Source organism: Drosophila takahashii, chromosome 2L (assembly GCF_030179915.1).
Source record: "Drosophila takahashii strain IR98-3 E-12201 chromosome 2L, DtakHiC1v2, whole genome shotgun sequence".
Taxonomy (NCBI): Eukaryota; Metazoa; Arthropoda; class Insecta; order Diptera; family Drosophilidae; genus Drosophila; species Drosophila takahashii.
In genome coordinates, this window is record NC_091678.1 from 27566368 (window position 1) to 27579612 (window position 13245).

Here is a 13245-nt window from a genome sequence, read left to right on the forward strand (position 1 = left end):
AAATAACTTAATTTTAACTAAAAACGGTTATATAAAAGTATGTTAAATGCCAATACCCATATCTGTGCGAAAAATAATATTTTAAGGGCAGGATCAGGGTCAATCATATGCTAATATTAGGAAATATGTGCCCAGAAGTTGTTTTTACCATTCGGATCCTTTTACGGCGTTTTAGAGGACTCTCACTATGCCAAAATGCGAGGCACACAGCCCGACCCATGGGTTTAAGAGGCCAGGGAAGCGAAAGGATTAAGAAAAAGGATAATGTCAACCCTTAGATTTTATAAGCACAGATCGAAGTTCAGGATAGGAAGGACTTTTACAAGGATATTCAACCAACGGACTTTTTAAGGGCCCTGCAATGTGCTGACTACATTTTTTGCAGCTAGAAAAAATTCATTTATTATCAAGGTCAACTTTCCGGGTCCTTAATTCTATGAAAAGGATTGGTATTGCACCTGATAAAGTAAAAAGGTTTAAAGAGTCGATTGGGATTCTAAAGTATCCCTTTTTGTATCCTAAATGTTTATATTGGTGGCCTTTGAAATCACTTCATATTTTCTAGCTGCAAAAAAATGTAGTCAGCACATTGCAGGGCCCTTAAAAAGTCCGTTGGTTGAATATCCTTGTAAAAGTCCTTCCTATCCTGAACTTCGATCTGTGCTTATAAAATCTAAGGGTTGACATTATCCTTTTTCTTAATCCTTTCGCTTCCCTGGCCTCTTAAACCCATGGGTCGGGCTGTGTGCCTCGCATTTTGGCATAGTGAGAGTCCTCTAAAACGCCGTAAAAGGATCCGAATGGTAAAAACAACTTCTGGGCACATATTTCCTAATATTAGCATATGATTGACCCTGATCCTGCCCTTAAAATATTATTTTTCGCACAGATATGGGTATTGGCATTTAACATACTTTTATATAACCGTTTTTAGTTAAAATTAAGTTATTTTAACGGTTTAAGGATTCAAATTTAACATTATGCCATCTAGACAACTAAGACAAAGCGGACTTAGCAAAAAAAATGAGTCAAATCGGTTAAGTATTAGCGAAATAGTTAAATACAACACAAGTGTGCCAAGAATTTTGTTCGGGCAGAATAGGCTAATTTTTTCGTTTTTGAGTTTTAAAAAATTAGTCTTAAGAGATATAAATATGAAACCAAATTATTTAAACAGTAAAATGTGGCCTTTATATAAACAAATTTTGTTTAATTTTTTTATTCATATATTAGTCGGAGAAAATTAAACCTAAAGTCCAAAATGCCAAGTGTGCCAAGAATTAAGTTCATCACTGTATCAAATACCAATCTATAGGAAATAAAGTTCATGTAAATATCAACAATAAATGGTTTTAATATTTCCCGCTTCTTATCAGCCTTTTATCAGTTTCGGGTCCAGAAAAATGTTTATGCCTGGTTAATACTGCTTAAAAGTACCACAAATTTCACTTTCCAGCCCTGTAACGCGAGAATTTTCCACCCTCCCCTCCTCACCCACGCCTACAAGTTTTGTATGGGATTTGGGCGCGTTAAACGGTAAATGGATGCAAACGCGACGCGTCCATAATGAGCAGAGGGCATTACCAAGGTAAAAAGCACCGCAAATATGCTTTCTAAAGGGGGATTCCCTAAACTGTTGAATTGCTGAATTGTTGAAAATTCAACAAAAAATTTCAGCATTTAAGGGAACGACCCAAAATGGTTCCTGTTGAATTTTCAAACAGCTGTTATTTGTTGAAAACTTTCACGGAACTTAAAGCATGTAAAATTTGATTTATTATTGCTAGTTACTGTCTAAAAGTGTTACCAAGGTAAAAAGAACCACAAATATGCTTTCTAAGTTGATTTTAAAACAAATAATGCGTACTGGTGATACTAAAATGTTACAGAGTTGCCACGACTTTTAAAACAAGGTGACAACTCTGGCTTTTCAGCAATTCAACAAAATTTTCAACAGCCCCGAGGCTGTTGAATTGCTTAAATTTCTGAAAGTTGACTTTGTATGGAACAGCTGATTAACAGCTGACCAAAATTCAACAATTCAGCAATTCAACAGTTTAGGGAATCCCCCTTAAGTTGATTTTAAAATAAATAATGCGTACTGTATGTTACCAAGGTAAAAAGAACCACAAATATGCTTTCTAAGTTGATTTTAAAACAAATAATGCGTACTGGTGATACTAAAATGTTACAGAGTTGCCACGACTTTTAAAAAAAGGTGACAACTCTGGCTTTTCAGCAATTCAACAAAATTTTCAACAGCCCCGAGGCTGTTGAATTGCTGAACTTTCTGAAAGTTGACTTTGTATGGAACAGCTGATTAACAGCTGACCAAAATTCAACAATTCAGCAATTCAATAGTTTAAGGAATCCCCCTAAAAATATGTACAAAGTAGAGTTTAAAAACGTTCTGTCTCCATTTCCAAAAAAAGACAAAACGTGAAATACTTATTTAACCGATCAGTAAATAACAGTTATTTGTAATTTTTATTTTAAAATGCCTTCTTGTCCAGTAGATATAAAAGAATCAGCAAAATTCAATAACAAATTAAACTTTTTTACTCTTGACAACAAAATGTTTAAAATTTAGCCAAATTGTTTGAAAACTTTATTAAAAATGGGAAAGGGTTTTTTCAATAAAATTCTATATACTTGTAATTTACGGTCTCTGCTTTATTATTCTGGGTATTCCCTTAACTGTTAAATTGCTGAATTGTTAAAACTTCAACAGTTTCTTGAGCAATTGAGTGAACGACCCGACGAATGGTTCCAACTCTGGTTTTTAACGAATCAACAAAGTTTTCAACAACAAACAACCGTGGTTTTTGAGTTTTTTGTTTTAAAACTGCTTAATCTTTGCGCACCGGCTAAGGACGTTCACCCCTTTTTTTTAAATATTTTTTTAGCTTATGTTTTTACCGCGGAGAGAAAATGTCGCAATGAGAAGTTAGCCGCCTATTTGCCTCTCCTTCTCTCCCATGGTTAGCTCGCGGTTTTCGTCGATAAGAGTATAAAGTGACAAAAAAATCGCAACAACAAATCGCAGCAGCGATTTCGCCAGCTGAATTGTTGAATTTTGGTCAGCTGTTAATCAGCTGTTCCATACAAAGTCAACTTTCAAAAATTTCAGCAATTCAACAGCCTCGGGGCTGATGAAAATTTTGTTGAATTGCTGAAAAGCCAAAGTTGTCACCTTTTTTTAAAAGTCGTGGCAACTCTGTAACATTTTAGTATCACCAGTACGCATTATTTATTTTAAAATCAACTTAGAATGTATATTTGTGGTTCTTTTTACCTTGGTAACACTTTTAGACAGTATCTAGAAATAATAAATCAAATTTTACATGCTTTAAGTTCCGTGAAACTTTTCAACAAATAACAGCTGTTTGAAAATTCAACAGGAACCATTTTGGGTCGTTCCCTTAATTGCTAGGGGGATTCCCTAAACTGTTGAATTGCTGAATTGTTGAATTTTGGTCAGCTGTTAATCAGCTGTTCCATACAAAGTCAACTTTCAGAAATTTCAGCAATTCATCAGCCTCGGGGCTGCTGAAAATTTTGTTGAATTGCTGAAAAGCCAGAGTTGTCACCTTTTTTTAAAAGTCGTGGCAACTCTGTAACATTTTAGTATCACCAGTACGCATTATTTATTTTGAAATCAACTTAGAAAGCATATTTGTGGTTCTTTTTACCACTTTTTAACACTTTTAAACAGTAACTAGCAATAATAAATCATGCTTTACATGCTTTAAGTTCCGTGAAATTTTTCAACAAATAACAGCTGTTTGAAATTCAACAGGAACCATTTTGGGTCGTTCCCTTAATTGCTGAAATTTTTTGTTGAATTTTCAACAATTCAGCAATTCAACAGTTTAGGGAATCCCCCTGCTGAAATTTTTTTGTTGAATTTTCAACAATTCAGCAATTCAACAGTTTAGGGAATCCCCCTATTACCTAAACTGCTAAATTGCTCAATTGTTGAAAACTAAAAACCTGTACAATAGTATTTTCATTGCTGGTTACTGGTTAAAATTATTAATTAGGTAAGAAGAATTAAAAATATTTGTTCTAAATTAATTTTAAAGTAAGCAATGCGTACTTTTGATTCTATAATGCTAGAGATTCCGGGGCCATTTTTAATATAGGGTGACAGCAAAAAACGTAGTGACGAAGCGCACCAGCAGAGTGTGCGAGGGCGACTACTAATATTCACGAAGAAATTAAAATCTGCTGTGATGGTCCGATCGTAATGAGAAATACACCAATCAACAGGAATCGCAAAAACTTAAAGGATTGCATACCAAGACTTAAAGAAAATCAATTGGTTCGGAAAAGAGAGCGATGCTCCGTTCAAAAGTTATACCCAAAACAAAGATTTCGGGGGACTATTCAAAATGAAAATGAAATTCTGTTTGTCCCAAATCCTTGTTTTAAAGTCTTAAAAATTTGATATGGTAGTGAATCGATATAAGAAACTTTAGTTCACTTTTGAAAAAAGTGCGGGAAAAAAATTATAAATAGCGAAATTTTGGACGGCCGTAACTTCTGTACTACTAACACTTTCACTATACCTTGGTATTTTTAAAACCTATAAACGCCTTCTAAACGTAATTTGTCTAAACACAATACTTAAAACATTACGGCAAAACTAATTTTTTTAAAGATTTTTTTTTAATTTTTTAAAACGTTTCTAACAATTTTTTTTTAAACTTTGGTCTATACAGCCTTTGAGAATCCCCAAATTTTGATTTTTGACGCGTTGTTGTAAAAAGTCAGGTTCAAAAGTTATTTAAAATAATCAAAAATAGCCGCTTTGGCCAGCTCAGAACAACTAACGTTTTAACGGATGTTAACAGCTCATTGTAAGAAACTTTAGTTCCACGACTTTTGGAAAAACCCGCTAGTTTTGCGAGAAAACTGTTATAAATAGACAAATATCGCACACCCGTAACTTGTGAACCACTAAAGCTATTGACTTGTGCTATTTGTAGTGGAAAAGGTATTTCGAAATCATATGCACATCTTTTAAACGTACTTTGCATGGTCTTTAACTTAGGGCCAATCATTTTTTAGATCCATGTTTATTACTTTCATGTTTATTTCGCAAAAACCATTTTTAATGATTTCTTCATTATTTGGGTTAAAGAGGTTCTTTATTTAATAAAAATGTCGTCAATTTGTAAATGCATATATTTGTTCCTAAGACAGAAAAAGTAAAAGGTATAAATAAGGTTCAAACAAAAACTTCTGATATTAAATAAAAACACCTCTTAACAAGTACTAAAACTCTGATATCAACATTTGTGACGAAAAATTATTACACTAATGAATAAATACTTTCTAAAATTGTATCATTCGGCACGCTGCATTAGAAAATGCCAGTGAAGGCAAAAAGCCGAGAATTGTTTGCTAGGGCGGTCCGAATGAGTCACTAGTTTTTTACGTCGTCAATATGTCTTCCCACAGAGCTCCATCCACCATCTACCATCCGTTAAACGGATGGTCCGCAAGGTTTTGCCGTTCCGAAAATTTCCCAGTTAGTCCGCCATCCAATTTTGACGGTCTTTGACGGGCGATATGCGATAGTTAGGCGATGTTTTTTCGGTGCAACTCTGGCTTCTTGACTATGGGAAATGGAACGATGACTGATAACAATTCAAATCGATGGCGGGAAAAAATTCAAAATTGCTTAGCCTCATTGTTTTATAGCTATTGTTGAACTATTTGTAGTTTGTTATGAGCAAAAAAGCGTTTGCAAACTGATTGCTATGAGAGGGCCAAAATGTAAGCTGTTCTGCGTACGTAGGTGTTAATTGGCTGAGGACGGACATTAAAGTGAATTACTTGTATTGTATTCTTTTTTGGTTTCACCAAAAATTTGTTTAAACCGCGAGTTCTTTGGGATAGGTGGCCAACTTCATGGCCAAAAATGTCACTTCCTTAATGTCTTATCTAAGCCCTCAATTAAATATCCAAAAACCAGAAAACCGCGATTTGTTTGGCATATGGATGCATATATGTATAAGCATCGTTTATCAATGGCATTTACCAAATAAAAGAGCATTCGTCGCTAAAAGTAGATCAACAAAATTTATATGCGAATTCTTAAGCCTCAGCGTTTAGTATTTTTGAAATATTTAAAACCTCTATTTTAAACCATTATTTCCAAACAAATTTTAATACATAATCTGGAGTGTTGTAGGCCTTGAAAACTATTTTGTATAGAAATTAGTGTTGGAACGGAATTGAATACCCTAAATGTTTGCAGCGAAGTCTCAGAATATTTTCTGTCCTTCATAAGTAATAACTAATATTAATTAAAAGTGTACTATGGACTCCTAAAATGTTCTAAAGGTGATATAAATTACCAAAACAGCACAATTTTGGGTATGTTTACAAATTTGCCATATGGGCATTTCCAGGAAAAAGTCAACCAAACCCCAAAAACTAAAAGCTGGCGGAAAATTTAATTTTTTGTTTTGAAAATAGAATTGGAATCTATATTTTGTGAATCAATTACATTTCAAATTAATTTTTTACACAAAGATATGCAGGTTTCAAGCACGAGCAACACTTACTGTATATCTAAGCAACATTTTGATGTGTTTTCGTAATATTCCTATGCCTTCTGTGGAAGTCTCAAGATTAAGCAACCAATCCTACAAATTACTTTAAGGCAAGTCCTATCAGGAAAAATTAAGACTTCTTTAATATTAATGGATTAGGTGTTTTTATCAAAGTTTGTTTTTAAAATTTCTAATACCCGTCACTCGGTTAAAGGGAGTGCGAGGGAGATGGATATATACAATTTTTTTGATTGCGTATAACTTTTTATTGAATGGTCCGATTTGAAAAATGTCTTCTACATTTCGATAGGTATACGTATACACAACAAAATTGCATTTATACTTCTCGGAAATCTTTAAAGGTGTGGGCGCCAGACATTTTAAAATTGTTAGTGGTTGATTGTGGGCGTTAGAGGGGGCGTGGCACTTGGCTGAAATAAACTTGCGCTGCGTAGGAAGCCCAAGAATATGTGTGGAAAATCTCAACCTTCTAGCTTTTGTAGTTTCTGAGATCTCAGCGTTCATACGGACGGACAGACGGGCATGGCTATATCGACTCGGCTAGTGACCCTGATCAAGAATATGTATACTTTATAGGGTCGTAAACGCTTCCTTCTCCTTGTTACATACTTTTGCACGATAACAATATAATCTTTTACTCTACGAGTAACGGGTATAACTATGTTTCTATTAAAAAGAGGTGAATAAGGCTAAAATAATTTAGCCAAACTTTACAGTACGAACTTCACTAACACGTATAATAGCTCTGCAACATTTTAGCAAAATAACAAGAGAGAACGCTATAGTCGGGTGCCCCGACTATCATATACCCGTTACTCAGCTAAAGGGAGTGTGAAGGAGATAGAGATAAAAACTTTGATCCGCCGTAACTTTTTAACGAATGGTCCGATTTAAAAAATTTCTTCTACTTTCGATAGGTATTAATAAACACAATAAAACTGCATTTTTACTTTTCCGAAATATTGAAATTTTTAAAATATAAGCGATTGTGGGCTGCGTAGAAACTCCTAGAATCTGCATGCAAAATGTCAATCTTCTAGCTTTTATAGTTTCCGAGATCTCAGCGTTAATACGGACGGACAGACAGACGGACATGGCTATATCGACTCGGGTAGTGACCCGGATCAAGAAAATATATACTTTATAGGGTCGGAAATGCTTCCTTCTAGCTGTTACATACTTTTGCACGAATACAATATACCCTTTTACTCTACGAGTAACGGGTATAACAAGAGAGAACGCTATAGTCGGCTTGGTGTCCCGACTATCTAATATTCGAACCTCAGCTAAAGGGAGTGCGTGGGAGATGTATATATAAATTTTGATTGCGTATAACTCTTTAATGAATGGTCCTATTTAAAGAATGTCTTCTACATTTCGATAGATATAAGTATACACAACAAAATTGCATTTATACTTCTCAAAAATCTTTAAAGATGTGGGCGCAGGACACATTTTAAAATCGTTAGTGGGCGATTGTGGGTGTTAAAAGGGGGCGTGGCGCTCGGCTAAAATAAACTTGCGATGCGTAGGAGGCCCAAGAATATGTGTGGAAAATCTTAACCTTCTAGCTTTTGTAGTTTCCGAGATCTCAGCGTTCATACGGACAGACAGACGGCCAGACGGACATGGCTAGATCGACTCGGCTAGTGACCCTGATCAAGAGTATATATACTTTATGGGGTCGAAAACGTTTCCTTCTCCCCGTTACATACTTTTGCACGAATACAATATACACTTTTACTCTACGAGGAACGGGTATAAAAAGTTGCAATTTTGTAGCAATATGAAAAAAAAATGTTTTGCCACCGAACTTGCTTTGATGTGTTCTGTAAGAACTGGCTGGACAGATAATCTTTATTTTTTCACCATTAATACAAGAGCGCTTGAGCTATCGAACAAAAATATAAAAAGTAAAAAATGTATACTGCGTCACTGTTATTTTTAAAGTTTATGTTGAAAAAATGTAGCGTCCGTCACCATGGAAATGCCCATATTAATATGAGCTACACAGAGGCGAAGTGTGGGCTCTCCCCCAGTTAGCAATATGTACTAATGCATACTCGTTATAGGATTTGTTATAAAAGCTCAGATATGTTTTAAACTATTATCTCATGCTATTTATTGTATTAATCTGCAATAAGATTAGGAGAACGCAATTTTACGACAGTTTTGCTGAGTTAAAATCCCCCTTCGTTAATGTAGACGCTATTAGAGGTGTTTTTTTTTATTAACAGTTAACCAAAATTCAATAATTCAACAGTTTAGGACTACCCTAAATGTTTATTAGGCCAGAGTCAAATCAAGGAAGATAACTTAGCTGCAGAGAAGGAGCCGTGAGCGTCAGGTGGCTTCCCGTCAAAAGTTACAAATAAATGAAAATGTGTCTCATAAATTTGTATATTAGCAAAATACAATTGTCCCACTTTTTACCCCGTTTGTAAGCAGCCGATGAGCTAGGCGCCCTGAGTCGGCTTCTCAACTTTTTGGCCACCACGCAGACGGCAAGCAGCGCTAGGTGCTATATATGCGATTGGTAAGTCTAAGTCACAGCTTTGAACCTTGTTGATTTAACCAGTTAAAGTTATTTGCATTATAAATTTAACGTTTAATTTCTAAGTTTGTAAATCGTCGCTGTGAAGGAAGCAAAACAAAACATTTTAAAAATTTCCAAAACAATTCACAAAACCCTGATGAGTGTCCTTAAAAGTAAGGACATAAGGTGTCTTTGGATCAAAAATGCAGTGTAGAAGAAAATTGTTTTTTTTTAATTTTTAAACGCTGTTTACAAATGAAGGTTTTTAAACTTAGATGAGACTTTAAAATTTTGAATGCGCCCACCCTCTCTTGTGGTTTAGTTAAATTGAATTTCCCAAAACGATCGTATAAATGGGACATGTAAATATTTAATTCCGAAAAGATAACCAAAATTGCTTGACCACTCTTGAAGATATCCCAAAAGACGAAGAAAATTTGTGATTTACGCAAATACCACAGCTGATGGGGTGGCAACTTATGCTTAGAAAAGCCACATTTTGTCGGCCTGCGTTATTTGCAGATTTCTAATTAACTTTATTTTATATAGTTTTCGTATAGTTTTGGTATTTGATATGACAAATGATCTGGGAATAGTTCAGTATTCCGAGGATGACCCAAGCGCATAAAGGGCAGTAGCAGTACGTTTTTCCTCTGGAATGGCTCTGCTACAAAGGATCAGATTCGACCTATTGGTTGTAGCGCAGGATCATGGGCTTTTTTGCCCGGCTCCATGATCTTGACGCTAACTTCTTAAACACGTGCGACCGCCATTCGTCCATCCGTCCAGGGCAGGTACAAAATCTACTTTTCCCATAGATGTTGTTATTGCTTTCATCATTGCAACAATGTTTCCAAATATATTTACGCTATGCAAATGCTGTTATGCGATTACAATTATCAATGACCAATTATTTAAATCTTTTGTTTTCTTTAGCTCGTGACGATTTCACAGAACAGCTGTTTTCAATCGCGTTTTCCAATGGAAACACCTCACGTTTGCCTATCTAAAATTTAGAAAAATACTAAAAGAAACGCATAGTGGAAAAATGCCTTTACATTTTCGATGAGTATGTAAATCTCATAGCGGGGACTCGAACAGGTTCAGGTTCGGGCATAAATAATAAAGATGTCAAATATTTTTAAAATATCGTATCGCTGATATATTTTCCTTAAGAAAAATATCAATATGATATATAATATATATATATATATATATATGATATATAATATATCGATATATCAGATACTTTTAGCCGCGTAAATAAGCTAACAACAAAGACTTTTGCCCTAAAATTAATGTAAAAGCACTAGAAAAGTATAAACAATATAATACGTTTTATTAAATTTCTTATTTTATTAGTTCCACACATAAAAGTGTTTGTTTTTCAAGTGGGATAACATATTTGATGTATTCCCACAGGAAGAATCAAGAAATCAACATTTTGTCATTAAATAGGATTGATCTTCAAGGGTTTTCTTTTCTTGTTTCTATAATTTCTTAGAATTTTTCTATGAGAGCCATAAGATAAAGTGGTCCTATATGGTTTGTTCCGCTATATGTATGTATTACCAGCAATAGAAGAAGACTTGTTTGCAATAGTTTCTATAGTTTACTTCCGAAATTTACGTGAACATCTTTATAGGGTCTTCCCACAGAGCTCCATCCACCATTTATCATCGGATGGTCCGTAAGGTTTTGCCGTTCCAAAAATTTCTCAGTTAGCCCGCCATCCAATTTTGACGGACTTTGATGGGCTCTTTGATGCGATAGTTAGGCGATGTTTTTTCGGTGCAACTCTGAATTCTTCCTCTTGACTGTGAAAATTGGAACGATGACTGCGAGAACAAATCAAATCGATGGCGGGAAAAATTAAATAATGCTTCAGCTCATTGTTTTTTTGGGTTTTTTTTAAAATTATTTTTAGTTTGTTATGAGCGCAAAAGCGTTCGCAAGCAGGTTGCTATGAGTGGGCCAAAATGTAAGCTGTTGTGCGTACAAAAACATCAATATTGGCAGCAAAGTGTCAAAATATGTTCTGCACTTCGTAAACTATAATAATTAAAAGTATACTTTGTACTCCTATAAAGTTCCAAAGTTGCTATAAATTACCAAAACAGCAAAAATTTGGTTTTGTTTACAAATTTGCATTATTAATATTGGCTAGACAGAGACGTAGTAAGAGCAGAGTGTGGGGTACGGGAGGTTAGGCTCTCCCCCAGTCAGCAATATGTATGCACACTCGTTATAGGATATGTTTTAAAAGCTCAGATGTGTTTTTAACTAGTGTCCTATGCTATTTATTGTATTAATCTACAATAAGATTAGGAGAACGCAATTTTACGACAGTTTTGCCGAGTTGAAAACCCCCTTTCGTTTATGTTGAGTTAAGCAACTGCTCTTCAAGTCAGCTGTTATTGGATGTGGATGGAAACTCTATGGGAACACGAATTTCACATTTGTCAAAAATCCGAACCGTTTCAAACGGATGGACTCTTTGGGAAGAGGCTATTAATTATTATTATTTTTTACACGTATCGAAATATCGATAATAACATAATTGTAACAAAACTTTAAAAATAATACCGTCAAAAGATCAACAAACCTGAAAAAATTTTATTTTCAAGATCATTCAAATTTGAATAACTAATAAGAAAAAAAATCATTTGTAGTATACAAAGACATAAAAACAAATTAGGTTAGATAATAATTGCATAGCGATATTGTTTAATGTATGAAGTTCTTAAAAGGCAAATAACTTTTTTGAATTTTTTTGTAAACTTTCACAACATTTTGTTGTGGAATTTATTTCCTGATAAACTCGAAATGCCTTAATTAAGTTGATGGCAATTCTTCGTTTTCGTGGAGGTTTTATTGCCCAATAATTGTGTTTGCTCAAGATAACTCTTAAAAAGTTCCCATTTCAAAAAAAAAAACATGTGAAGTTACCATACCAATACACTTGTTTAGAGCTAACAGCGGAACAATTTAGTTTCGATCTGGCACTTTTGGGTTTCAGGCATTAATCACTTTTAAAATTGCAAAAAAAAAATCCTCTAATAAAAAAATTAATTCGTTTTCTTTTCAAGTTTAAAATATTTTTTATCGCTATTAGCAAAAAGACCAATCAAAATGGGCTAAAAAGCCAACGCGAAAAAAAGAGCCAGATTTGGCTCCATTTTTGATTTTTATATATCTACGATAGCTGTGGTCAGTGCTGCAGTTGCGGAGGCAGGAAAAATATATTTTTTTTAAATTGCGCGCGCACTTTTTGATATATTTGTTTACTGTTACGTGATTGCAATGTATCATGCGCGTTCAGCAGAACAAACTTGATCACTGATTACTGATCCATCAGTGATCAGGTATCATGTTGTTCTGCTGAACGCGCCCATTGGGCATAACTGTGTCCATCGCCATTTGATCGCGTTTGCAACAAATGCTACCACGTGTCCTTACAAAAGGTGGGATTAGGATATTTTGTTACAATAACATACATTTTCGGGCAAACTGGCACGTTGCTGACCGCATGTTATAGCCTCTTCCCATAGAGTCCATCCGTTTGAAACGGTTGGGATTTTTGACGAATGTGAAACTCGTGTTCCCACAGAACTCCATCCACCATCTACCATCCAATAACAGCTGAGTGAAGAGCAGTTGCTCAGCTCAACATTAACGAAGGGGGATTTTAACTCAAAAAAAAACTGTCGTAAAATTGCGTTCTCCTAATTTTATTGTAGAATAATACAATAAATAGATTAAGAAAATAGTTTAAAAACATATCAGAACGTTTATAACATATCCTACAACGAGTATGCATACATATTGCTGACTGGGGGGAGCCTAACCTCCCGTACCCCACACTCCGCTCTTACTACGCCTCTGCCTAGCCAATATTAATATGAATAATATGTGAACAAAACCAAATTTGTGCTTTTTTTGGTAATTTATAGCAACTTTGGAACTTTATAGGAGTACAAAGCACACTTTTAATTAATATTAGTTATATTTACGAAGTGCAGAACATTTTCTGAAACTTTGCTGCAAACATTGATGTTTTCGTACGCACAACAGCTTACATTTTGGACCACACATAGCAACCTGCTTGCGAACGCTTTTCCG